Source organism: Hylobates moloch, unplaced genomic scaffold (assembly GCF_009828535.3).
Source record: "Hylobates moloch isolate HMO894 unplaced genomic scaffold, HMol_V3 SCAFFOLD_12, whole genome shotgun sequence".
NCBI lineage: Eukaryota > Metazoa > Chordata > Mammalia > Primates > Hylobatidae > Hylobates > Hylobates moloch.
The window spans coordinates 1,254,904-1,260,231 of record NW_026652287.1 but is presented as its reverse complement, the minus strand read 5'-3'; positions in this window follow the sequence as shown (position 1 = coordinate 1,260,231).

The window sequence follows — 5,328 nt, the reverse complement described above, 5'->3', positions numbered from 1 at the left end:
GGGATTCTTAGTCGGCCTAGGAAATCCAGCTAGTTCTGTCTCTCAGTCCCCCTCTCAACAGGAAAACCCAAGTGCTGTTGGGGAGGTTGGCCGACGACCACTCTAACTGCTTCCTGGTGAATTGGGGCATAGTAGGGGTTGTGCAGTTGAGATTTCCTCGGGAGGGTTGCCTTCAATGTCATCAACATCAGAGCATGGGCTAGCAGGCCAGTCCAGGGGTCCATGGTGGATCTTAGTCATGGACTGCATCTGGGGCTCTGTTTGAAGAATGATTTGTAGTTTTACAGTTTCAGTTCTGGAAGAGACAAACTTAACAAGGAGGTTAAAGACACAGGGATTGAAATGTATGGCCTGCAGTGCAGGGGATTATTTCTTTTCTTTTCTTTTCTTTTTTTTTTTTTTTTTTTTGAGACAGAGTATTTCTCTGTCCCCCAGGCTGGAGTGCAGTGGCGCGATCTCGGCTCACTGCAACCTCCACCTCCTGGGTCCACGCCATTCTCCTGCCTCAGCCTCCCGAGTAGCTGGGACTATAGGCGCCCGCCAACATGCCCAGCTAATTTTTTGTATTTTTAGTAGAGACAGGGTTACACCATGTTAGCCAGGATGGTCTCGATCTCCTGACCTCGTGATCTGCTTGCCTCGGCCTCCCAAAGTGCTGGGATTACAGGCGTGAGCCACCGCGCCCGGCCAAGGGGATTATTTGTTTGGCACACTTCACAGGCCCTGACTATCTGCTTGATAGTTTTGAAAAGGCCTGGTCCAGTAAATAATAATTTGGCCATCTGATGGGTGCCATCAATGCCTAAGTGAAAGGTTTGGTGAAGGGTTTTCAGTAATTTCATTGGTTAGCCTCAGGCATAAGTATTTTCCCTTCTTTGGTGGCTAGCCATCCCGAGGGGAGGAAACGATGTCCTCGTGAGGTTCCCCATTCTACTTCTCCTGCTGAGTACTGGGGCTTGGTTTCCTGGAGGGGATTACCCCATAGTAGGGGTCCTTCTATAAGCATTTCTAATGGAGGGTCCTGCCTTGAAGCTCTTTTGGCTTCGATATCCGCTTGGTGGTTCCCTTCTATTTCCCTTTCCTTTCCTTTTTGATGACCCTGGCAGTGTAAGACTGCCACTTCTTTAGGTTTCTGTACAGCCAATAATAATGTCCTAATGGCTTCCTGATGTTTGATAGGAAGTTAGGAATTCCCTTTCTCTCCATATTGCTGCGTGGGCATGGAGGACTAGGTAAGCATTCTTAGAGTCTGTATATATATTTACCCTTTTTCCTTCTCCTAATTCTAGGGCGTGAGTGAGGGCTATTAGTTCTGCCAGGTGAGAACTAGTTCCTGCAGTGAGGGGATTACTTTCAAGTATTCCATTATCACTGACTACTGCATAGCCCACTCTTCGAAGTCCTTTTTCTACAAAGGAGCTTCCATCAGTACACAAGTTGAGGTCGGGATCAGTCAAGGGAACCTCTAGAAGGTCCCCTCGAGCGGCACAAGTTTGAGCAATTACTTGTTGACAGTTATATTCTATCTTTTCTTCATTGTCTGGAAGAAATGTGGCTGGATTAAGAGTTGCACAAGTGCACAGTCGTACACTGGCCCTTCAAGTAATAGAGCCTGATATTTAAGTAAACGGTTGTCTAACGGCCACAAGTCTCCTTTAGCAGTGAGCATGCCATTCACATCATGAGATGTCCGCACAGTAAGATCTCTTCCCTGTATTATTTCAACTGCCTCAGATACTAAGACTGCTACTGCTGCCACTCCCCGTAAACAATGAGGCCAACCCTTTGCCACTACATCTATTTCCTTACTCAGGTATGCCACGGGTTGCAAGCTGGTCCCTTGGACCTGTGTAAGGACTCCTAGAGCTATTCCTGGTTTTTCTGTGACATGTAAAGAAACACGTAAGCTTATTGGCAAGCTTAACACTGGGGCTTGGGTTAGGGCCTTCTTTAGGGCCTGGAAAGCCGCTTCTGCTTGAGGTGTCCATCTTACTAAATGGGTATTGGCTTTCTGAGTTTTCTTATTTAGTGTATATAATGGCCTGGCTATTTCGCTGTACCTGGGAATCCATATTTGGCAGAAGCCTGTTATGCCAAGAACCCTCTTAGTTGCTTTAGTGTTTTGGGATGAGGATAAGCCAGTATAGGCTGCGTATGTTTCTCACTGAGGGCCCTGGTGCCTTTGGATAATTTTAGCCCTAAGTATTTAACTTGCTGTGAGCAGAGTTGAGCCTTTGGTTTGGAAAACTTGTAGCCACAGGTGGCGAAGAAATTTAAGAGCGCTTGGGTGGGGCTGGGTGCAGTGGCTCACACCTGTAATCCCAGCACTTTGGGAGGCTGAGGCAGGTGGATCACAAGATCAGGAGATCGAGACCATCCTGGCTAACATGGTGAAACCCTGTCTCTACTAAAAATACAAAAAATTAGCTGGACATGGTGGCAGGCACTTGTAGTCCCAGCTACTTGGGAGGCTGAGGCAGGAGAATGACGTGAACTCGGGAGGCGGTGCTTGCGGTGAGCTGAGATCACGCCACTGCACTCCAGCCTGGGTGACAGAGAAAGACTCCGTCTCAAAAAAAAATTAAAAAAGTGCTTGTGTGGCTTGATGGCACAAGGTTTCTGAGTGGGCGGCTAAAAGTAAATCATCCACGTACCAAAGGACAAGGGTGTCCTTTGGTATGAGAACTGGCTCAAGTCAGGCTAATGCCTGGCCAAATAGATGGGGGCTATCCCTGACCCCTTGGGGTAAAACAGTCCAGGTGAGTTGAGACGTTGGGTTCCAAGGATCTTCAAAAGCAAACAAGAATTGAGAGTCAGGATGTACACGGATGCAGAAAAAGGCATTCTTAAGGTCCAGGACTGTAAACCACTCTGCTTCCTCTGGTATTTGGGAAAGCAGAGTGTAAGGGTTAGGTACAGCTGGGTATAGCGGGACAGCGGCCTCACTGATAATCCTGAGATCTTGCAGGAACCTCCACTGTCCGTTGGGTCTCTGTACTCCTAGAATTGGAGGATTGCAGGGGCTATTGCATGCTTTTACTAGGCCTGGGGCTTTTGGGTCCTTAACAATCTTTTGGAGTCCTTGTTGGGCCTCGGGTCTAAGGGGTACTGCCTTTGGGAGGGAAAGGAGGCGGAATCCTTTAGTTTAACTTGAACGGGACGGGCATTTTTTGCTCGTCTATATTGTCCTTCTGTTGCCCAGACTTTAGGATTAATTCCTTCCTCAAGCAGGGGACAACAAATGGGTGTTCCTTCTCCTATGTTCCGGTGTATAATGGCCCCTGCTTTTGCTAGAATGTCTCTCCCTAACAAGGGAGTGGGGCTTTCAGGCATAATTAGAAAAGCATGTGAAAAGAGTAAAGCTCCACAGTCACAGCTTAGTGGCTGGGAGAAGTATCTAGTGACTGGCTGTCCTAGGACCCCCTCGGATAGTGACAGATCTGGAGGACAGTTGTCCGGAACAGGAGAGTAAGACTGAGAAGGCTGCGCCAGTGTCCAGGAGACAGTTAACCTCCTGGCCCTCAATGGTCAAGCATACCCGGGGTTCTGTGAGGGTGATGGCATGGGCTGGGGCTTGCCCCAGGCACCCTCAGTCCTGCTGCTGGATCATCTGGTTACTGGCTTCTGACTCAGAGAACCTTCATTCCCTGGGGCAGTGGGTCTTCCAGTGATTCCCTTGACATAAGGGGCATGGACGAGGGGGCGGCTTATTTCTATTCGGACAATCTTTTTTAAAGTGTCCTTAGAGACCCCTGGAAGCAAGCCCTATTAGGCATTCGATTTGCCCAGACTTTCCATATTCCAGAGCCTCCACAATCCGCTTGCCTGAGCGCCGTGACTAAAGGGGTGGCCTTTTTCTTATCTCGTTTGTCCCGCCTGCTCCTGTTGATCTCTATTATAAAAAATGGAGGTTGCCAAGTTCAATAGGGTGTCTAAGTTTTTCTGCAGGCCTAAGGCAGACTTTTGAAGTTTTTTTCTAATGTCTGCAGCTCACTGAGTGAGAAACTTATCCTTTAAGATTAGTTGGTCTTCAGTAGAGTCAGGTGACAGAGAGCTATGCTTCCTCAATGCCTCCCTTAGTCTCTCCAGAAAGGCGGCAGGATTTTCTTCCCTTCCCTGTGTTATAGTGGACGTCACTGAATAATTCATAGGCTTCTTCCTAGTTTTCTTTAGTCCTTCTAGCACACAAGTTAGCAAATGTCTGTGGCACCAGTTTCCATGTTCTGATTCTGTGTCCCAATGAGGGTCTACACTGGGAACTGCCTGCTGGCCTGTGGGGAATTGTTCTTTCCTCTGTTGTCATCCTATCATTGACCTGACTGAGACACCAGAGATCGCCAAACTCTCGGGCTGCAGTTATGGCGGCACTTCTCTCATTTGGGGTTAGCATCTGATCTAGCAGTAACATTACATCTCTCCATGTCAGATCAAAGGATTGTCCTAACCCTCGTGAAACATCAACATAGCCATCAGGGTTATCTGAGAATTTACCTAGGTCTGTTTTAATTTGCTTCAAGTCTGAGAGGGAAAAAGGCACATACACTCTGGCTGGGCCGAATTCTCCAGAATACATCTTAGGGGCGTTTTTGCCTGGGGGGGAACGTTTCCCATCTGGAAAAAGAACATAGGGATGCCAGGACCCCTAGTCATTTTCCAACCAGCATTAGTCCTAGAGCGTCCTCTATGGTCCTAATGCTTATTCCTTTCCATGGTGCATAACCACCCATGGACCTCTGCTTATTGGATTAGTTACACTCACCGATGTAGCAGTCCTGCACCTGTTTTCCCACCTTTCTTGACCACAAAGAAAGGGGTCCGGGCTATTGATTCTACTGCTCCTTTAATAGCGTGCCCGACATTGCCTTTACGCTCAGGGGTGCGTTCTAGAGCTCGGCTGGGTTCCTGAGTATTTCATAATAACCCAGTTACCCCATCAAGATGCACTCCCATAAACAACAGTTCTTATGCAAATTCATTTCAGAGAGGGTGTGGGTAATCTTTTGAGTCAGGATTGAGATAGAGTTTTTTTATTCTGTAAGTACTTTAAAGCTTGGCTGAGTGCAAACAGCTCGCACGACCCATTATTAGGCAATTTTCTTAACTCAGCTTCTACAAGAGTTTCCCTCAATTACTGAATACCCGTTGTGTTTTTTTCTCAATCACTTGGGAGGAACCATCTATTGTCCTGTCCTGAAGGGAGTTCCTCCTAGGTCTGGTCGGACCTTTGTATGGTCAATAAGATTTAAATCCCCTGTTAGGAAGTCTGCTGGGTTAAGGGAATTTTCAGTGGTTAATGTTAAATTATCTTTCTCTAACAGAATAGCTCCA